This window comes from Schistocerca piceifrons, chromosome 3 (assembly GCF_021461385.2).
Source record: "Schistocerca piceifrons isolate TAMUIC-IGC-003096 chromosome 3, iqSchPice1.1, whole genome shotgun sequence".
Taxonomy (NCBI): Eukaryota; Metazoa; Arthropoda; class Insecta; order Orthoptera; family Acrididae; genus Schistocerca; species Schistocerca piceifrons.
Genome location: NC_060140.1, coordinates 611,990,982 through 612,015,110, shown reverse-complemented (window position 1 = coordinate 612,015,110; position 24,129 = coordinate 611,990,982).

The following is a 24,129-nucleotide window of genomic DNA, read 5'->3' as shown; positions in this document are numbered from 1 at the left end:
CGCCAGTCCTGCTACGAAATTTACTCATTTTTTTCCTTTCGTTACTCTACAGTATGTGCCAAATGTATCAACGTTCTGCAATGATACGGGACTCTTGTTTTCTCATTTACGTTATTAAAGTGAAGCATTTATTCCAATTTAGCGCCACTGTGACACTTCAAATGAAAAATCGGTCTATCCTATTAACATGTACTCTTTATCTTCCGTTTGTTGCATTACTACACTTTGAAATTTTTTTACGCGATATAAAAATCAGAAATGGAACACAGTAACATTGGAAACAAAGCCGTCAGCTACGCCGTTCAGTATATAGGGTGGTCCGTTGATCATGACCGTGCCAAATATCTCACGAAATAAGCGTCAAACGAAAGAACTCAAAGAACGAAACTTGTCTAGCTTGAAGGGGGAAACCAGATGGCGCTATGGTTGGCCCGCTACATGGCGCTGCCATAGGTCAAACGAATATCAACTGCGGTTATTTTATTTTTAAACAGGAACCCCCATTTTTTATTATATATTCGTGTAGTACGTAAAGAAATATGAATGTTTTAGTTGGACCACTTTCTTCGCTTTTTGACAGTCACAAACATATGGATCACAATTTTAGACGAACAGTTGGTAACAGGTATGTTATTTCAATTAAAATACAGAACGTAGGTACGTTTGAACATTTTATTTTGGTTGTTCCAATGTGATACGTGTACCTTTGTGAACTTATCATTTCTGAGAACGCATGCTGTTACATCCTGATTACCTGTAAATACAACATTAATGCAATAAATACTCAAAATGGTGTCCGTCAACCTCAATGCATTTGGCAATACGCGTAACGACATTCCTCTCAACAGAGAGTAATTCGCCGTCCGTAATGTTTGCAAATGCATTGACAATGCGCTGACACATGTCAGGCGTTGACGGTGGATCACAATAGCAAATATCCTTCAACTTCCCCCGCAGAAAGAAATCCGGGGACGTCAGGTATGGTGCTTCAACGACCAATCCACCTGCCATGACATATGCTGTTCAATACAGCTTCAACCGCACGCGAGCTGTGCGCCGGGTATCCATCATGTTGGAAGTACATCGCCATTCTGTCATGCAGTGAAACATCTTATAGTAGCATCGGTAGAACATTACCTAGGAAATCAGCATACATTTCACCATTTAGATTGCCATCGATAAAATGGGCGACAATTATCTTTCCTCACATAATGCGGGACGATACATTAACCCATCAAGGTCGCTGATGTTCCACTTGTCGCAGCCATTGTGGATTTTCTGTTGCCCAATAGTGCATGTTACGCCGGTTTACATTACCGCTGTTGGTGAATGACGCTTCGTCGCTAAATAGAACGCGTACAAAAAATCTGTCATCGTCCCGTAATTTCTCTTGTGCCCAGAGGCAGAACTGTACAAGGCGTTCTAAGTCGTCGCCATGCAATTCCTGGTGCATAGAAACATGGTACGGGTGCAATCGATCGATGTTGATGTAGCATTCTCAACACCGACGTTTTTGAGAGTACCGATTCTCGCGCGATTTGTCTGCTACTGAAGAGCGGATTAGCCGCGACAGCAGCTAAAACACCTACTTGGGCATCGTCATTTGTTGCAGGTCGTGGTTGGCGTTTCATACGTGGCTGAACACTTCCTGTTTCCTTAAATAACGTAACTATCCGGCGAACGGTCCGGACACTTGGATGATGTCGTCCAGTATACCGAGCAGTATACATAGCACACGCAAGTTCGGCATTTTGATCACAATAATCACACATAAACACGATATCGACCTTTTCTGCAATTGGCAAACGGTCCATTTTAACACGGGTAATGTATCACGAAGCAAATACCGTCCGCACTGGCGGTATGTTACGTGATACCACGTACTTAAACGTTTGTGGCTATTACAGCGACGTCTATTACAAAGCGAAAAAAGTGGTCCAACTGAAACATTCTTATTTCTTTACGTACTACACGAATATGTAATAAAAAATGGGGTTCCTATTTTAAAAAAACGCAGTTGATATCCATTTGACCTATGGCAGCGCCATCTAGCGGGCCAACCATTGCGCCATCTGGTTTGCCGCTTCAAGCTAGACGAGTTTCGTTCTTTGTAGTTTTTTCGTTTGATGCTTATTTCGTGAGATATTTGGCCCGGTCACTATGAATGGACCACCCTGTATACTGGAAAGAATAATGATGAAAGATGCATAAAACACTTTTAGTTAATGTACGAATTTTAAATCTCATTTTCAAATACTTTTCGTAGAGTTTTAAAATAAAATATTTTCTAACAGCAAGAAATAGTGTCTTCTGTTAGTACGACAAAAATGCCCATAACGATTTTCTTTACTGCTGTCCTATTTATTTATTTATTTTATGAATGGCTAATCTATTTATATTAGTCACAAAATTGTAATACGATAGTTTAATAACAGTTTTGTACACTTTTTATGAATTTATTCTAACGATACCAAAATGCATATCGATAGCGATCAGCAACCTATCCCGGGTCAGTGCTTGAACAATAATTTGAAATGGCACTTGACAATCATTGAGAAACGTAACACGGAGCTATGCACACACAAGTCCAGTAATGTTTAGTTTGCGTAAAGGTGGAGAGACGCTGCCTCAAATACGAAATAGACTGAACACGTACGCTTGACAGCACAACGATTGGCTGGCGAAGATTGCAAGTAGACTTAATGTCCGGTATAGCACTGACGTGAATGAAAACAACGTGTTATATTTTCCTGTTTACCCTGTGAAAAAGCAGACGAGGAAATGTTACTTCAGAAATTACACGAAACTGAACTTGTCGGTGCAGTGGTCGGCCGCTGTGACCGAACGATTCTAGGCGCTTCAGCCGGAACCACGCTGCTGCTGCGGTCGCTGGTTCGAATCCTGCCTCGGGCATGGATGTGTGTGATGTCCTTAGGTTAGTTAGGTTTAGTTCTAGGAGACTGATGACTTCAGATGTTAAGTCCCGTAGTGCTTAGAGCCATTTGAACCATACCATTTTTCAATGCAGTGACGCGTACGTGTACTTTCAAAAGGCCGCGCATGTGGCTTTGCTGCTATGCAGAGGGCGCCCCAGGCTTGTGTGTGTGTGTGTGTGTGTGTGTGTGTGTGTGTGTGTGTGTGTGAGAGCGAGAGAGAGAGAGAGAGAGAGAGAGAGAGACCGCCACGCCTCCTAGTCTATTTAAACCTAGCCGAGCTACGTTCTGGAATAAAGTTGTATTCAGTCTACTGGTCGTGAGGTGCTTATAACTAATTATAACAGTCACCATTGGAGATCTGTTCCAAAAAGGCAAAAAATCTTTCCCGCAAATTGTATATGCTGGTAATATATATAGATACAGTGCTTGTTGAATGAATAGATATAAGTTCGTAAATGACCACTGTACCTCAATAAACAACGAGCGAGCTTTATTTGTAAAATGTCTCATAATCGAAGCCCAGTGATCTTTCTTTTTTCGCCATAAGAGACTCATTGTTCTGGTTCAACAATTTGTTGTCTATGAAGTTCTCTATATGTGAAGCCCATTTCGATGCTTTGCTGCTATTTTCCCAACGAAGACGAGACGGAATTTCGGCTATGAATCAATGAGAATCGCTTATGGTGGAAAACGTCCTTCCAGAAGTCGAAAAATTAAATTTACTATCTCTGTTTGACATAAATTATACGCACAGTTCCACTGATATTACATGGTAAGAAAATGAGAACCCGTCGCAGAGAGTTATGCCTGCAAGCGGACCATTCGTTCTTAGTCAATGAAGGTACACGAGCAAGATCAAATACCTACACCACGTCGTTTTCAATCGAGTCACATTATTCAAGCGCCATGCTACATCGTCAACAGGCTATTTTTTGACCGTGTAATTGCTCTCTTAGAAGAAGGGCGTTTGACAGCTTAGCAGGCTGGGATACTGTACGGCATTCCTGAGCGCACTGAGCGACGTTGTATAAAATGTTATCTAGAAATTGGGGAATCCAGTGAAACGTCCCCTTAGAACAATTATACACGACTGTGCTTAAACTGACACACAACGCAATCTGACTTTCAAAAATCCCTACAAAAAAAATGGCCCTGACTAACATTAACCTATGCGTTTCACAAATCGCTTACCTCACAAAAATCTTGGTTACTCCAACTACTGCAATACAGCTAATGCCACTACTGCCAGCTAAATAAAAGATTCAAACTATGGAAGGCATAAACTACTGATAGGCATAGTTAGCAAATGAAAGATTTTGATAGAGAACAAATGATGTATTTACCTTAATAGTCATAATATATATAGCAGTTCATGACATCCAGTCTTACAAATTTCAAAACTCCGCCATCTCTCTCCCCACTTTCACCACTGCTGGCGGGTCACCTCCAACTGCGCAACGCTACGCGCTGTTCACATCCAGCTGCCCAACACTACAATGGCAGACAACAATGCAAACTAGCCACAGACTGCACACAGCACACAGTGATTTTCATACAGAGCGCTACGTGGCGTATAAGAAAACATAAACAGCCTACTTACATAGCCCCCATGCTCCCCACAAAAAATTTTACAGATTGTTTTGGGCAGTGGCCAATAACGATTTGATAAAAATTTTCATAATTACAATAACAAAGATATCAAATGCACACACTTATTGATACAATGTTGGTCAAAAGCTAAAATTTTCTCACAGTCCATAAAGACAGTCCTGATCATTCATCACAGTAAAATTGCTGTGTTTTTCTCAAAGTCTGAGCAGTAAAAGAAAATGCACACGGAAGTAGTGGGTTTCCATGCAATCTTGAAGAAGTAGTGTTGTCCTTCCAACGGAAAGACAGAGTAAACCCACAACAGAGTCATTCGAAGTTTTGAAGACTATTGGTAGGTAGGTCATCACAGAGCAGACCCACTGTAGACCTGGTAGAGATTACGGTATTGGGGGGCCACCAGAGGTGCAGACCCACTGCAGTCCTTGTAGAAATAATGGTACTGGTGAGTCAGCAAAGGTGTAGACCCACTGTAGTCCTTGTAGAAATAATGGTATTGGTGGATCATCAAAGGTGTAGACCCACTGTAGTCCTTGTAGAGATGGCCAGCAGCCATCTGCTGCGACTGTGCAGGTGCACAATCACCATCAAAGAGTCTTGTGGACAATACAGCAAGTCCATAACCACCACTTGTGCACTCACAAAGTTTTTGGAATTGTCCTTAGAACCAGCAATGCTGTTATCCAGTCCCTTGCTGAATTATTAACACATGTGCAAACACTAACAGTCCCTACTTCTCACATATTGTCCATATACTATGACCAACAGAAAAGTGTGCAGTGAAATGGAACTTACAAGTTAATAATATGATGAACTGGTGTCAATTACAATATTATAACATGAGAATACTATAACAAAGGTACAAAATACATCATTAAAGAACATAACAATACAGATAACATTTGTAGTACAGGCTTTACAAAAGAATCGAAATTACATGTACAGCAGTGTTACAGGAATTATGACATAAGTAAATACATAAAAGATCAGAAGAACTTTTGAAACATCGCCTTCACACATGAGCATTAAAACAGAATGGAATAAATAATGTCTAAACATCTTTACAAAGAAAATAACATATTATCAGAAAAATTCTACAACATAACTCTTATTATCTAAACACATAAGGACAGGAAAAAGACAAATACACAAGAGTACACAAACATATAGTGGGTTTACACAAGGAAAGGACAGGGTTTATTTTACTGCAGTATTTTGCAGACAAAACTTTCTTTACTTCTTGGAGATCTCCCTTCGTTCTTCATTATTTCCAAAAAGTCCTATCCAAACATGCTTTCTGTATTTTGTTCACATCCTCTTTCAAAAATAGTTTTTCTCCACTGAAAACTACTTTTTTTTGCCAAACCATTTTCTTATACCTTCTCAATGCATTTCTTCCAATTCATCATAGTTGGTTTCTTATATAGTCTACCCCCTCTTAAGCTAACTTAAATCTACTGAGCTCAGATATATATACTAAGGGATGAGGCAATGCAGCAGCACATAACAAATTAACACAGACAGCAATGACAAAAAAAATTCAAATTGGCAAAGCAAGCTACAGTAAATCTAAATTACCAAGCAATGCAACATTACAACTAATATGAGCCAATGTGCAGCAACAAGAAAAATAAATTAGTAGTAAAACTAGCTTAACAGAGTAATACAAAGTGAAATTTAGTAGCACTATGCCTGGCAAACAGCAGCAGCAAATGCAATAACTTATATCTGAACATGACATAGCCCAAGCAGAAAAAATATTACATTGAAGACAACAATGCAGACAAGGGAAACGTATATTCACATCTTAATGTCTATGTAATTAAAGTGGTGCACCACAAGAAATTATTCTACCAAAAAAATTACCAAGTAGTTGAAAAGAAAATTCCGTATGCAATTCCTGTGAAGGGAAATGTCTTTTTATGCTCCTTCGTTTTTTCAATAGATCATAAAATTATTTACTGGATCTATAGGCATAAAATATTTATATTAGTACATCTATTAAATTTTATTTTAACCAATGCTGCTGCAGCTAGAAACTTGATACTATACAAAATGAGCAAACTCTCAACTAGAAAGACAATAGATGTAAAATGTTTCTCATCATTTCATTAGGCATTTTAGTAAATATCATAAATTAAAAGCTTCACAGTATAATCAATGTTTTCAAGTTTGAGCATGTCGTATTTGCGATGCTTTCTACAAAGAAATGTCAATAGCGAGGGTAATGGCCTCTTTTTTTTTCCACCTGTGCTTCTGAAAGGCACACACTAATGGCTTTTTTCCAGGTGACTGTCGCGCAGCTGCCCACGATGCATTACGTGCAGGTGGTCACTTAACTTTCTTACGGAAATATTTATGACAGCAGTTTCCGCTACAGTGGCAGTCTCATAAAATATTTCACATGTCAAGAATTCGCGTTACAAATCTGTAGAAACAAAATCCTATTGATATAACAGTGTCCAAAAAATTTTCGTAGCCATTGTGATACATTCACGCATTTACATACATTTCATAACTCTTGAAGTATGATTCTTGGTTTCCAACATACTTTTCCACAAATCAGAGTCCCTAACCACTACTCATTATTCATATATGTATTCGTCGACACTTCTTCAATATTTCATCATAATAAATATGTAGCATAATCAAATTCCTCATATATGGTAGCGTCATCTTATTGATCATAAACATACCTCAACAGCATAATACACATCGTCGTCGTAAAAATAACATCATAACACCTTAGTCAAATCTCAAAAACGTCGTAGCTTTCTGCAATAATGTCAAAACCTAAAAAAAATTCTCTGCTCATTTCAATAGTGTCATCTACCTCAAACGTACTTTAAAATCATACTCCCTTACCAAATACATCATTCAAAGCTCTCATAGTATCACAATGGTTCTGAAAAAATATGAACAGTTCACAAAGTACAGACAAAATACAGTTTCATAAGTGTGAAGTTACCCAACTGTGTAATTGCGCAAACATGTGTCACTGATGTAGAAAAAAAAAAGTTTATCTCTCAGTTAAGTGATCAGATAGCTGTGTAATTTGTGTGTTAGAGAAATATGGTACCGATGTATAAAATTGTATAAGCAAATACCATATTAGCTAGGGCTCCTTGTGCTTGCCAAACACATGGTACACAAAGTAGGCGTGTACCCCCTGAGGATTAATAAATAATACCCTCAGCTGTTACAGATTACAGCAATGGAATGAAATGCATCACGGAAAACTTTCTTTGTAATTCAAAAATCTTTAAAAATAAATGTTTTAAGTATAAAATTAATCACTCAAATACGTGTCCTGTGGCGCTAAATGTGCGTCTTGCTGTAAGATAATTCTGTGGAACTGTCATAGTTATCGTCCTCTGTAAGCAAAGTTCTGCTGAAGTCAATGTACTTACCTCATCATAAACGAAAGTGAAATGCTTTGCGTATAGATATCGTAGTTATTACGTAACTTACCGTGATCAAGAAAGTACTATAATGTAACCGATTGTTGTGCTACATAAAAGGCTGTCTCATTGTAGCTATACCACAAAAGTTACTACGAAAACATGTTTTACTTTCCAGAATAATTCAGAAAAACTGTGCAGATATAAAACAGATACACCGCAAAAGCAACAATGTAAATTATGTCACATATCAGTAGCGTCATGATATAATCGTGTAGCTGTCAAAGAAACCAAATACTAAGTCATCTTTAATCTCACAGAAAGTACTTCAAATCCAGAATGTATTTTCAAGTAAACCAAAATGTTGCATTAAAATCTCATTAGCAGTATGCGTTCTAAGCATGTAAGCCTTATAGTCGTTACGTAATCATGCAACTAACAAGCAAGAATGTACACACACAATAACACTGTGTCGTCTGTTCACTATAACAATGCATTCGTAATTATTGTCTAAATGTGTTCCCTAGGTTCTAGACTGGATAGTTAATTTTAAAACATAGTTGCATGTGAAGTTTCTAAGTGTGACAAAGAGTACTAGTAACATGAAGTGAAAAAATTTTATAGCAAAGACTAAGTTAAAAGGCAGATTATCTCTCAATTAATGGTTTTACATGTGAAATGTGGTGTAAACCTTTACTCTTCCTACTATGCAAAGCTCGAGCTTCAATGGAATTATCATGTGGTATATGTCGGTAAAGAATACTGGAATTTTTCTCGAGGTTCGCGTGTATGTTATTTTTCTCTGAGCCAGCCGGCACACGTGGCTGCGTGCGGTGCGAGTCATTGCCTGCTATCTCTTTGTTGGCGTGCGTAGTTATAGGGATTAGGAGACCTAACTTCTACAAATTCACCTTGCCCAGAGGGCCCAGCCCTGTTTAAATCCCGCCAGTTCTGATGAAATTCAGATCTGTCGTTATGATTTCTTTCTTGTCGGTTAAGTGGTGGAGAATTTCTCCCTGAATTATCACCGCACGGTGGACCATTGCGTCTGAAGTTATTCTGTCTCCCGTGATAATAATTATTCTGGTTGCCATATTGTGTGTTTCTGTGATTGTCTCTGTCATATTCATTACTACGGAAATGCGATCTTTCTCTGTAACTATTATTCTGCCAACGGTTGTCATAAGGGTGGTGTCTGTTTTGGTCACGATTTACGTTGTAAGAATAGCCTTGTCGTGTACTATTTCTGTCATCGCGGAATTGTGACAGATGTGACCTGTAATTGTTGTGCTCCTGTTTTCGCGTTCCGCGTTTGTCAGTGTCAATTTCCAGTTCTTGTAACAGTCCCTGAAAAGCTTCAATGTTATCTTTGCAACGTCCTGCCAAAATAATATGTCGTAAATGTTCAGGTAATTTGATTAATCAAATGCGGATGAGTTCTGAGGGACTGTATAGGTTTGACAGGTACTGATTCTTGTGCAACATGTCTTCAAAATATTTGACAAGACTGGAGAATTCAGATTGTTCGAAATGTTTCATCATTATGATGCTATGTGTTACTCGGTCTTGTGTAACTTGAGACCAATATGCTAAGAGGAAGGCATGGTAAAATTCTCCTTCACTATGACAATCGTGAATGACCGATCACATTCTTACAGCTGGTTCATTCTCTAAGTAGCCACACATAAATTCTAATCTGTGCTCTAATGACCAGTTGGGATGAAAACAATGAGAGAATTGATGGAGCCATGCTTGTGGATGAATGTCGTTGCCAGAATTCTTAAATATTTTGAATTAACGTGTAGTAATGAACAGCTTATAGTCAAAATCATCATGTCGGCGAGTCGCATGTCGGTCACTGTTATGTCGTTTCGGCGGTTCCATCTCAAAATTCGGTGTACCTTGCCAATTTCTTTCATAATTTCCGAAGTGTCCTGTGTTATTATTTTGTGGTTGTTCCGTATTTCTGAGTCCCTCTTCCCATGTTGGAGCGCGAGTGTCCTCTGAAATTTGTAATTTTTGTATTACTTGTGTCAGCTGATCTTCTACTTCTCGGATTTCTCTTTGGTGTTGCGTATTAATCTGATTCTGATTTTGTTTGAATTTCCTAATTTGTTCGCACTCTTCTGTGTCATTAAAGACTACCGGTTTTGTGTCATTCAGATTATCATCTACCTTCATAGATAAATTATTTAGCTGATCCGAAAGTTCAACTACTTTTTCTGATAATGAACTAATTTCCCCCATGTGTCTTTCTACTGTGTCCTTTAAGTTTTTCTGAGTTTTTGCAAGTTGCGTAACCGAGTCGGTAGATGCAACTGAGTCAATTTTAGCTTGCAAGGTCTCATGATTTTCATGAACAATAATTTGCAGTTTTTTTTATGGTTGCTTCGTGATTCTGTAATGCATTTTCATGCCACGAAAAAATAGGTTGAAAATGCTCACAAATTTGTGTTTTTACGTCGTTACAGACTTTTTGGCATTTCGATTCGATTTAATGTAACTCAGTCGTTAAATCTTCAAGTGTTTGTTCAAGCGTGGTGTGAAGATTTTGTTCCATTGCGTCTAACTGTTGCTGTGTTTGTCTCTGGTGTTGTTCTATTGTGTCTAACTTTTGCAGATTTAGTTCCATTGTGTCTAACTTTTGAAGCTTTTGTCCCATTTGTTGCATTAATTGTAATAACCATGCACTGGTGTCTGAAACATGTTCCTCAGTGCTTTTCGGCAGTGAATTTGCACCGGCAACATTCACATTTTGACAAGCGGAAAATGTGTCTTGACTCATTTGAGAAAACGGTGAGAACCCAAAACCTGAGTCTACAGTATTTGCAATATTGTGTTCTGTCATTCCTGATTCCTGAGGCGAGCTGTTGCCGACCGAACGATCGATAATGCTTCCCTGTTCACTACCTGTTTCACTGTCTACACCATTATTTGATGCCCGCTCCATTTCCCTACGCACAGTTACCAAATTACTACTTTGAATGTCTGTTAATTCATTACACAGCGGTGCTGGTAAGCTACGCTCGTCATCACTATTATTTCTCTGTTTACTTTGGAGCCTAGTGTTACGTTTTTCACACGCCATTATTGTCACAATAACACAGAAAATAAGAGAACACATTAACATAGCGCTGAAAATAATATCTAGTTAATTGCAAGCTGCGAAATACTTGGTGCAAATTTACATGCGTGCCACACCTGTTTTACTGTACAACAATGAAGGACTGCAACTACAAAGGAGATTCTCTCTACAATTATGCACTAGCAATAAACAAAATCTACACTAATTACACAAACTACAAGAAAAAATCAGAAGATTCCAGTGAGGTATCCTGGCAGGGTCGCCATATGAAACGTCCCCTTAGAACAATTATACACGACTGTGCTTAAACTGACACACAATATTTTTTAGCGCAATGCAATCTGACTTTCAAAAATACCTACAAAAAAATGGCCCTGACTAACATTAACCTATGCGTTTCACAAATCGCTTACCTCACAAAAATCTTGGTTACTCGAACTACTGCAATACAGCTAATGCCACTACTGCCAGCTAAATAAAAGATTCAAACTATGGAAGGCACTAACTACTGATAAGCATAGTTAGTAAATGAAAGATTTTGATAGAGAACAAATGATGTATTTACCTTAATAGTCATAATATATATAGCAGTTCATGACATCCAGTCTTACAAATTTCAAAACTCCGCCGTCTCTCTCCCTACATCCACTACTGCTGGTGGCTCACCTCCAACTGCACAACGCTATGCGCTGTTCACATCCAGCTGCCCAACACTACAATGGCAGACAACAATGCAAACTAGCCACAGACTGCACACAGCACAGCCAGTGATTTTCATACAGAGCGCTATGTGGCGTTACCAATAAGAAAACATAAACAGCCTACTTACACCAGTTGACGTGTGGGTACTAGACTTTTCTGTGTAACAACACCAGTGCTGGACAATTAACTTGTCAACATGTCAAGGCACAATCCTTACTTAAATGCGATGCAGTTGAGCTACACTTCTCTGTTTCCCGGGTTGGTGCATACGGCTCGGAGCCGTCTTTGTAAGGTCGGATTACTTAGCAGAAGAGCGGTCATCAAAGAGAGGCTCCGTGATGGTCATCGACTCTGCCGACTGGCATTTGGCGGGGGAAGTGTCAGTTGTGAGTGGTGGAACGTGACATTTTCCGATGAATCGGTGTTGTCCTCGGCGAATGATATCGTAGTATGAGTACAGAGGACGTGAGGTGCCCGTTTCAGCACCAAATATATCCACGAGGTATCTCGCAGTTCCTGCGTGTCTGTGGCAGTTTCGGGCTGGATGTGTTCCTGTGTACTTGGAATGCTTGGCAGGATAGATAATCAACTTGGTGCTGCCCATTATACCCTTGTAATGAGTAAAGTTATGGTACGACCATTCTGCCAACGGTATCCCGAGGGAGTAATTTGTTTCCAGCAGGACCAGTATTCCAGACACCTGTCAGCGATGGTGTAGGAGTGGTTTTGCAGGACTGAATGAGATTTCGCTTCTCGACTGGCCTTCTCCTCCGCCAGACCTAAACCCTAGTGAAATGTTTGGGCAGAGGCGAAGCAGACCATGGGAGGAAACTGGCCTGACCCTGCACCGAAAACCCTTGACGAGCTTTGGACCGTAAGCCTAGCTGCCTGAGAGGATTTGGCACAACATGAGAGATTTATTATCCACTACATAGACTCCCTTTCACCGAGATTGCGTACGCTCATTGAAGTTGAAGGCCTTTGGACGCGACATTAAGTGGAAAAGACGTCACATTGCTGTTTCGAGGACCGAAAATATGTTAATATGAACAGTGAACCGTTGTTTCTGTTAATTCCGTGATTTCTCCTGATTAAGCAAATTTACGGAATAATACACACACACACACACACACACACACACACACACACACACACACACACACACACACACACAGTAAGCCAGGTGGAAACCAAACCTTGCCATGAGGCAGTTGCATACTAGGCTGCCGACTATACCACTGAGTTACAAGTGCATTGTGCTGCAGCTGCCGAGATTTACGTAGTTCTTACCGTTCCCGACTCCACATCACGAATTGAAGCGCCTTTAGGCCCTACTAGATCTGTAATGCTACGAATGGCGCGGCTGATTTCTTGTGTGTTTTTAGAGGGTGCATCGTTATGCTAACTGTCAAAAACTAGTTAATCCTTCTGCTGCACTCATAATCGCAAGTTTGCTTTACTTTTATGAGCATATCGGTACACCCCGTAATGTGACCGGCTACTGTATAACATGGCAGGTAATTAGATTATCAACCACACCAGTTTTTTGTGCTGCCAAGTGTACATTTAGCCTCTTAGCATTGGTAGGTACCGTATGGCTCTTTTATTGCACTAAATACACTGCCAGTTCTTCCTGTTAGTGTAAAATCTTGCAATGTACGACGGAGCTTAGTGTGCCTTCTTCTTGTAAAAAGACATACAGTAACATCCATATGATGTTCACTATTCCGAAGACACATCATCTTACTATCAACACATAACAGCTAATGATACCATATCTTTGTACAGGTTTACGAAATGGTATCTTGCAATGCGAATTTCACTGGGTTAGAGCTAGCTCTCAACTTGACTGATTGTACTATTAAACAGTAGCGAATCGACTTTCTGCTCTGGCTTAGCGTGCACGCACTTCTCACTGGCCATCCTTCTCGTTGTGCCATTACACTTAACACAAGCAGACTTCCCCCGCAATTTTCTTTCCCTCACATTCCAAGGATGAAGCACTAAATTTATATTAACAGCTACAAAAGAACATACAAAACTAATAAATGAACTCCAACAATTAATTCAAAATATAATGTTAAAAAGTTATTTTACGAGTTTTTGTCAAAGGATAACGAAGAAAAAGGTTCAGTACGCATGTGAAGAACATGAGACACGTGTTGCGCTGATAGAAAACAAACGTTTCATTAGAATTCAACATTATGGATAAAATCCTGTAGGTCTCTCCAAATTGTTACATGGCGGTTTAACTCCAAACTGTCAAACAACATATTCTGTAATGTATTGTACACACCACAATAGTAAATATAGTCGATCCTCTGACGCTGTATTATTACTGTAGAGTGCGTTCAGTACTTTCAGCTAATTATTTCTACTCTTCCTTCCCTTCTACTACGATGAGGTGGGCTCTATTAATTTCTGCAGCAGTGCTCTTTCTGGCTGGTTTGCAGAGCATAGAAGATTACCTAAAAGGATTGGGAAGGACCATAAATATGCTTGGGACCGAAAGCTGTTCGCCCGAGCATGTAGGAGACAGAATTCACCATGTCCCATCTCACCACATCAGGCGATCTGGGGTGGCCTTTCAGTAATGGGCATTCTGACTGCCTCTGCGTCCATCCAGCTGACACAAGCCTGTATTTCATAATTATGATCTCTTTCATTTTTCGAACGTTTAAATACTTAGTTCGATGGATAATTCATGTATTTGATTTTTTAATTAACTAAATTTTTATAATATCTGCTAGTTTCTTTTTTAGATAGGTGAGCCCATTCATTAATATATGCATGCGTGATCTGGTAACCATAGTTCCATGCTCAATTGGGCCACCCGTAATAGTTTTCTTTCAATAAGATGAACAGATCCTCCCTAATGGTGGTCACGCGCGGTCGGCAGGAGCCTTGATGGCAAGTATGCTTGACCTAATGTTCCTATAAAGTCCAGCATTGGGCTACAGTCATTTATGAATGCCCTACAAACCTGAATATTGCATGATTGGACTAGGCAGCCACAGGGAGACCCATAATGATGCCCCTTTCAAACTCTGTCAGGTGCTGATAACACTTCTCATGTGAGGAAGTGACATCCGTGTCCTTGACAGTGACTACTAAATGTGTGATACTGTTCATGCTTTTTACATACATATCACGCCTGATAAAAACTCTCAAAACAATAACAATAATGCACGCTGGTGGCTATTCTACTTGTCACAGAGAACTGCAAAAGAAAAAAAAAATGTTTCAAATGGCTCTGAGCACTATGGGACTTAACTTCTGAGGTCATCAGTCCCCTAGAACTTAGAACTACTTAAACCTAACTAAGGACATCACACACATCCATGGCAGAGGCAGGATTCGAACCTGCGACCGTAGCGGTCGCGCGGTTCCAGACTGTAGCTCCTAGAACCGCTCGGCAACTTCCTATCATTCACACATCTACCGATGGGGTGAACGTGCACGAATTTACATGCATTCCCTTTTTATTTTCAGGCAGCATTATTTATTTATCATGTGACACTATTACATCTTACATTAACGAACATGACCTAATCATAACATCTATAAAGAAATATTCACATTACAAATGTAGTTAATGGAACCATTCGTCATATTCAGGGAGTCTGCAAATTGTTCCATGTAGGCCCTTAGCCGTTACCCGTTGGCCTTTCTGCTCCACAGTCGCACTTTAGAGACGTGTCTGCTTTCTCTTTCAACAATGAGTCCCCACGTTTATTAAAGATGGTTCTAATGCGAGTTAGAATTACCCAGGGTTTTGTTGGGACGAGAAAGTCAGTTGGTTTTTCAATCAAGCATCGGTATTTCTTCATATCCGCAGTTACAATATCTTCACAGACTTTCTTCTGGTACTGAACAGTGTCAAAGCTATTTTCTAAGCATTTAGCGATTGGTGGTTTTCTAGAGTAGAGTCTTTTAAATTCATGTAATCAGAGAACAAATGAGAAACAAGTTGCTGATTACTTTGATTTTTTTTTTCTAAATTCTCTACGAAGTGTTTGTCTTCTCTGTTCTGTAGGTACATGACTTAGTACCGGTAGCCAGAAGAAGGAAATACTCTTAATAGTACGCAAAAAATCATTTGCAGTTTGCTATTTAGATCGATTTCTACTTCCTGGATGTGAGGGCTGTTAAGTCAGGAGGGGGGCAGCAATATTCTGTCACTGAATAAACCAGAGTTAAAGCTGTTTTTCGTAATGTAGATGCCGAAGGGCCACTTGTGGTGTCACTCAGCTTAAGTACGATGTTATACCTTGCATGTCTTTATCAGGCGTTCGCTATGGCTTAACGTTCTATCTAATGTAACTCAGATACTTAGGAGCTTTTTGTGATTTAAGATAACATTAATGGAAGGAATTTTAAGCCCATTGTTTGCAAGTTTATTGTTCAGGTGAGATAATGAAATCTCTGTCTTAGGTAAAATGGGTTTGTGTCTCCATTTACGGAAGTTGTTATCTGTTCCAACGAAATCATTTGTTGGGATATCCTCCGTTTTATTAATTTCTTTGTTTTGTGTAGCGAGTGCCCAATCGTCTGTCTCCAAATTTTAGAGATGTTGTTGCAGAAATGTCAGCAATATATATACTCTAAAGAACATAGGAGCTAAGGCAAAGTCTTGAGGAAGACTTTTATTCAATTTCCTTTTTTTACCCCATGTATTCTCAATAATCACTTGAAAGGTTCGACTGCTATGCATGTTTTTCAACTGTCTTGCAATCACACGACAGGGAATAATATGACGGAATCTACAAATTAATCATTGTCTCCTTTTCTTATTCCATGTGTTCTCACTAACAATCTGGAATGTTCTGCTGCCAAGCATGTTTTCCAGCTGTCTTGTAATGACAGGACAGAAAATTATGTGAAGAAACCTACAAATTGTACACTCTCATATGCTGCTGTTGAAAATACCACAGATGATTTCATTTCCTTTAAAAATAATCTTCATTACAATTGGTTAAAAGATAATACTGTGTAAGGAGCTTCTGTCTGATTTGAATTTGAGTTCATATTTATTGTGATCGGAATTGGTCAGGAGATCAAACAGGTCAGACCGTCAGTTACAGTAGATCATTTAGCGTTACCTACGGTGTACCACGAGGAGGCGATCTGGCTGTATACCCCCTTCAGGCGATGTATTTATACCAAGTGACAAGCAGAAGAACCTTACCATTAGTCTTGTCATCTGATGTCGAGTTATTTATGGTTGTTGTGGACATGTTCTTGCATTCATGCACACACAAGGAGTGCTTCAATACACCAAGTAGAAATATTATCTAAGTATTTTCGGATAAAAATAGTATCTAGTAGTAAATCGTATGAACAGAAATTGTATCTAAGTATTTGAGTTTCCTAACAAACCTTCAGGGACTGCAGTGGAACCAGCAAACAAAATGATCGAGCTACTAGCACACTCTCACTTATACAGGCTTTCTAGGAGAAATAGTAAGCATTTTAGGAGGTGGCAGTATGGACTAGTACGAATAAACATTTCCTATAATACGCATCCAATTTTTATTTGTTACAGAGATGCAGGTGTTAGGGGTTCAAATACTCATAGAATGTGTTAAGAAAAGGCAAATAATGAAGTTCAAAGTGGATTTCCGTAAATTACAGATCCGCCTTCACTGAAATTTCGAATTATTTGGATGACAATTCGACTTTTAGGTCTTCTAAGGTCGCCTTGGTGTTCTTTCATGGAGGTAGTGCTATACATAATCCAAACCGTCAATTCGTATGTTGTTTCTACGTTTTCCTTGTAGACCTTGCCTTTCAGTTATCCCCGTGGGGAGAAATCTTTGACCTCGGTCTCGGTACCTTGTTGGTCGGGGAACATAACTATTCCTACCCCTCTATCTTCTGGGGAAAGTTAGGTTTGGATGATGTATCACCCGAAGACTAGAATGTGTACCAGCCCAGTCGTATTGCAAGAACATACCCATCCTAGTAGCCAAAGGAAACTCTACCAATAATACTGGATGCTCGTTTTCAAGATAGCCTAGGTAACGTGGCTCTGTAAGACGCTGCGGCAACACAACAGGAATGATAAACTGATTATCTGTCATAATCAACCACACATTTACAGAGAAGCGTTCACGAAACACTTTTTCCACAAAGGCACGTCAGACCACTGGTGTGAGTAAATGAGTGTTACTGATACTGGCTGAGTGAATGCGGCTTCATCACTAAACAGTGTCAATGGACTCACTCGGAGATCTGCAATTACTCAGCGACAAAATACCAGTTAAATAAATCCAATAAAAATAAATCCAATAAAATTGTAAAAACCGTCAAAGTTACACAGAGGTTTGTCTTTATTAACTGATGACTAGTTATGGACCTTTTCAGTCCAATGTCAATTCATCCTCTTAAGTCATAGAACAACAACGTAAGTCACAGAAAAGCATCCATTACGCATCAACGCTGACTACTTTGTGCGCGCGTGCGCGAGCGCGTCTGTCTGTGCGTGTGTGTGTGACTGAATGTAACATATTGTTTACGAAACGACCGTGCTGTGCTGCATGCAGCCAGCGAACAATATTAAGCGAAAGGTAACATATTTATTTATTTGTTGCCATTTACAAATGACCTGCCTCCTTGTTACTAAGACGGCTCGTGCTTTCACAATACGAAATTTTACATGTACAGAACATGAATCTTACTTGTTATTTCTTATTTTTAAAAAGGATTAATAATATTGCAGCTTTAAATACTTATAAATTTTAAAGAAATTAAACGAAAATTTTACAGATAGCGATTTATGAATGGAAGATAGGAATTTATGAAGAAAGACGTGCTGTAACTTTCAGACAAATTATGAATTCGGAATTTTTTTTAAATAAACAAGATTCTTACATTTAAGATGGATGGATACGAGATACTAAATATTTATGAAATTAACAGCATTTTGGAAAATAAAATTATAAACTATAACCATATATTTAGGAAGAATAAAAACAGAAGGTAGGAAATATGATAATGGAAGAATGTCCTTTCACCAAATGTGCACGACAGTAAGTGTCCTGGAATTGTCCATCAGGCCATCGACCGCCAATCACAGCTCTTCATCTAAATCTAGCATTTACTCTAGGTTTCCTAATAACTAAACTATAACCTTACTTTATAGGCTATTTTGTTGCTTAGTTAAAATATTTCTTCATTTTCATTTACGGTCACTTCGGGATCAGTGTTATAACCTGAGTCCATGTCGGAATCAGTGCTATTTTTTAACTTAAGGATGCCTTTCACCTTGCATATAGGCTCGTTTTCTGGCTCGGACACACTCTATATCTGTCGCTTTGGATGTATCGTCAGCGGTGTTTTTAACATGGTCTATCGGTCTTCGTCTGAGCCTCCTTCCCCACATATGAATGTTGCTGTCTGCCTCAGATTCACGCGGTTTAAGTGCGTGGGATAAGGGCCGTGTCCTGTTAGGAAGTGGACCATACTGCGGCTGGAATCGACATGTTTGAGTTTTACTCTCTCCCTTACATCGGGATAGAAGTGGTGTAGTCTTCGGCCCTTATAACTTGTGTCCTACTCACCCTGCCAGGTATCAATCCTCCAATTTTTTAGTTGGTTTTTGGCGTCAATTGGTACTCCAGTGATCTTTCGAACCTGGTCGTGCCATCCCATAGCCAGTGCATAGTAGCCCTACGTCTTATCGTAATGTCTATTGGGTAGGTTCCGGGCACCACACAGATTCCGCTTGGGTGGTGCCGAAAGCTTCCGATAGTCTAAGCTGCTGCTATGTCTTCGTCTGTCGAGGAAAACGTACCCAGATACCATGATTTTAACCGTCTCCTTATCTGAGTGGTCTAACTGCCATGCAGTGAGCCTGGGTTCGATTCTCGGCTAGGTAGGAGATTTTCTCCGCTTGAACACTGGCTCTTGTGTTGTCCTCATTATCATTTCATCATCATCATCGACACGCAAGTCGTTCAATGTGGCAATGTGGTGGCGTCAAATGAAAAGACTTGCAACTCGGCGGCCAAACTTCCCCAGAGCAATGGCAAGGAAAGCGTTTCTGAAGGAGAGAAATTTGTTAACATCGAGTATAGATTTAAGTGTCAAGAAGTCGTTTCTGAAAGTATTTGTATGGAGTGTAGCCATGTATGGAAGTGAAACATGGACGACAAATAGTTTGGACAAGAAGAGAATAGAAGCTTTCGAAATGTGGTGCTACAGAAGAATGCGTAAGATTAGATGGGTAGATCACATAACTAACGAGGAGGTATTGAATAGAATTGGGGAGAAGAGGAGTTTGTGGCACAACTTGACGAGAAGAAGGGACCGGTTGGTAGGACATGTTCTGAGGCGTCAAGGATCACCAATTTAGTATTGGAGGGCAGCGTGAAGGGTAAAAATCGTAGAGAGAGACCAAGAGATGAATACACTAATCATTCAGAAGGATTAGCAGAAGGTACTGTGAGATGAAGAAGCTTGCACAGTATAAATGCATGGAGAGCTGCATCAAACCAGTCTCAGGACTGAAGACCACAACAACAACATTATTTAAACACAGAATCAATGACGCTGGGTGGACAGCGTCACACAGAGTACTATAATTTTGAGCTTACTCAGACTCCTGTTTAGAACTAGTGAAGATCTTAATCGCAACAACTGTTTTTGGCCTGCAACACGGATACATAGTATATCTCTAAACTTGACTGCTACGATATCCTCAATGTGGATGCACAGTACGGTCCGAACTTCTGACAATACAGGAAACGCTGCGAGAAAACTACGTAAATGAACAGGAATGCTACTTCGTAGCGTGAGGCAAGCCGAGACGGCGAAGATGACAGCTCGCATAAAGGAGGAAATCCAGATTCGAGACCCGATCCGCAAAAATTTTGAACTGTCTCCATTGAATTATTTCGATTCCTAATTACGTCTGACGTTGGTAACTCCCTCGAAATATTAATATTTACGGCCGCTGTATCATAAACAGTGCTGCATGTTCCTTCGAACACGGCCGACAGAACAGGTACAACACACTTTTTGTGGCTCTTCTTTCTATCAGCCCGTAAACAACTTCTCTCCAGCGTCCTACGCGTGCCTGTAAAATAATACATTGCGTCTACCCTACTACTACCCTATAGCGGGGCTAGGGCCTACCTCGACCCCGCAGGAACCAAAGAGCTTCCATCAGCTGTCGATACGGGCAGCTTACGAGACACCAGAATACGCGCACGGCACTGTTTACAGTTTCTTCATTCGTAAATAAACACACATGTTCAAAGATTTACTTAACTGTTTGTTTCTACATATCTAACGTGTCACAAGTTTACTTTTATTACTAGACGCAAAAGCATTTTTCTAAAATTATGGAAAATTGACGAATATATGAGTAACGACTACAACATTATTTACCTCAGTGTGAAGACCAATGCCTCTTCTGCCGAGAAACGCTTCTATAGAAGAGACAAACAGTCTTGGCAACAAAACGGGGTTTATTATTTTATATTTCGCCAGTAATGCGATTCGTCTTGTTTAAGGCACCTACAGATTGTGTGGCACCACAGGTATTAAACACATAAGCTCCGTCCATGCAAATGTCTTAGCATGTAAACACCGTTGTCAATATTTTAAGGACATCGTGTCGTGCCCTGATATAAAATAGTGTCGAGGACACGGGAAGTCATGTTTAAAAAAGAATATAGACCTAACTAGGTGGTCGCCCCTGTCGAGTGTTAAGAGAATTCAAGCAGTGGCCTTTTACAGTATACATCGCTGTCAAAAAACACCAAAAACGGGATCAGGCCTACAGAAGCGCAACACAAAAATGTAAACATGCACAACGGCATTTCTTACTTATTTACATTTTGTGACGCATTTCTGTAGGCCTGATAATGTTTTTTGTGCCTTCTGGGCTGCGACGTATACTCTATAAGGCTCTTAACATTCGAAAAGGGCTACTACCTGCCGAGGTCTTTGTGTATTTTAAAAGTGACTTTTCGGCTCTTCAGCACCATTTTACATCAGGGCACAGCGCAATCTTCTTACAATATTGTTAACGATGTTTGCCTGCTAAGATATCTGCAAGGACGGCAGCCTATGTGCTTAACACCTGTTGTGCCATCTAGTCTGAAGATGCCTTAAATAAGGCGAAACGCGTTATTGGCAGAATATAAAATAATAAATCCTGTTTTGCACCCAAGTCTGTTTATCTTTTCAAAACATTTGTCACTGGTTGCTATATCATTCCGCCATGAAGTAGAAAAATTTCGCCGGCCGTTGTGGCCGAGCGGTTCTAGGGGCTTCAGCCTGGAGCCGCGCTGCTGCTACGGTCGCAGGCTCGAATCCTGCTCCGGCATGGGTGTGTGTGATGTCCTTGGTTAGTTATGTTTAAGTGGTTCTAAGTCTATGGGACTGATGACCTCAGATGTTAAGTCCCATAGTGCGCATAGCCATTTGAACCATTTTTTCGAAAAATTTTTGAACACTTCTTTAGTTCTTTGTCGATTCCAGTTATATCTTCCTTCATGTAGCCAAACAGCCCTTAAAACGACTTTTTCGTCATTCGAAGTTAACTGAAAAAATTGCTGTCGTTCGCATTTAGATCGTCAGACAGTATGCAATACAATCCCCTGGTCCATCGAGTAATGTACATTGGAGGTTTCCTCGCTTTTGTGTAATTTCAGCTTTATTAAAAAGTGGCGCCACAAACTGCGAGGTTCATAAAACTTCTGGTAGATAGCGACGCCACGAGTATCCTTCGCCAAATAGCGGCCTTTATTCTTTTTGTTTATAGTTCCTTTTTTCATTTTTTATCCGGGTCTCCTACCACTCGCCTTACAACCCTTCCACTCCCTCAGCTTTAGTTGCGTTCTCGGCCTGGCTTCTGTGCCTTTTATCTTCTTTGTTAAAAGGTAACATTTATCATGGAAAATGAAAGAAATTAACAAACAAAATTATTTCGTTTCATGTGGCAGCTTCTTGTTTTCTTTGTAATTTATTTAAATTAAATTTATTGCTTTGTCATTCAGTTTCTTCTTGATTGTTAATTAAACGATATGGAAAATATTTCATTGCGTGGAACTGTGGAAGGAAAGTAATAATAAATTAAAGCCGATTTGAAATTCCTGTTTCTTTTTCAACAAAAACAAAAAAAAAGTAACAAATTTCTTTTCCTTCGCTGTGGCATATTTTACTCCACTGCCTATCTTGTAGTTCGAGATCTGAAGTAGCGTAATTTCTCTCCATTACCGGTAAAAGGAGACGGTACAACAACCTGTACCCTAGTCTTAATATCTCAGATGAAACTGTACCATGCTCTCGAGTATCTTGTAAAATTGTCATGACAATTTCATTTGTTTTTATTGATGCTGCCGTGCGCTGGCAAGTGGCGTGTGCTGCTTAAATCGTTTATATGAAAGTTATGATATTCTATTACAAACATTGTCCTCTAATTTGTAATTATTTTAATCAGAACGCTACGCCAAACAAGTCGTCCTGCCGTAGATACTTAATGCTAGCTGTATGAAACCGGGACAGGTCGCTAGTTAAGCTATAAAGAGAGTTTTCCCACCCTTCCTCTGTCTAGATGGGGGTTATTGGGTGCAGTTTATCCCATTGCTATTGGGGGCCATCGTCTTTGGCTACATAGCGAAACAGCCAGAGGAAGACAGGTGGCATATTTATTATTATTACTGTGACGCAGAGGTAGCTTCCTGGTCATTGTGTTTCTCGCACACCGTAGCGGCGTATTTACTTCCTCTATGGTGAGAAGCCATGAAGCTAGAAAATTGTGGCTATTTTCTCTATTGATATTACATTAGTCGTTAGAAATCTCGAAAGGCTCTCACGATTTACCTTCTATAAATGTTGCTTTCCTTGATTAGCATTCGTACGTTGTTGAAATCTGTATGTTGTCCACAGTTCTCTTTATGTTGCGCTACTCAAGGTTTCACATTTTATTTTACCCAGTTTGACCTCCGTGCTGTTTAATACATTGTTGTACTGCCCTTCCACTTTCACCTGAATACACGCTGCCACGGCTACACGTTACTTCATAGATTCTTGCAGTGTGGAGGTAATCAGGTGCATCCGTTCTGCGTCCGAAAATTCCTGTTTATGCTTCCTGTAACTATGGAAACGATGGGTAACTTAGAAGAGTGATAAGGTTCCGATAAGGTCCTTCACCGTTTGAAAACACTACGTGTGGGTAGACCATTAGACCTCTTGGCCTTCAGTGTATTCTTTAAGAATTCAGTTTCGTTTGCAAGCTGTTATGGTCACTGATGCAAAAGGTACATAAAAACAGTATTGAGTGCTGCATGCTTCTGGGATTTGTGGTGGCGGAAAGTGGAGTCTATATACAGGAGATGGAAAAAACTGTTTGGAAACACCAAAAATACAACATATTATCAACACT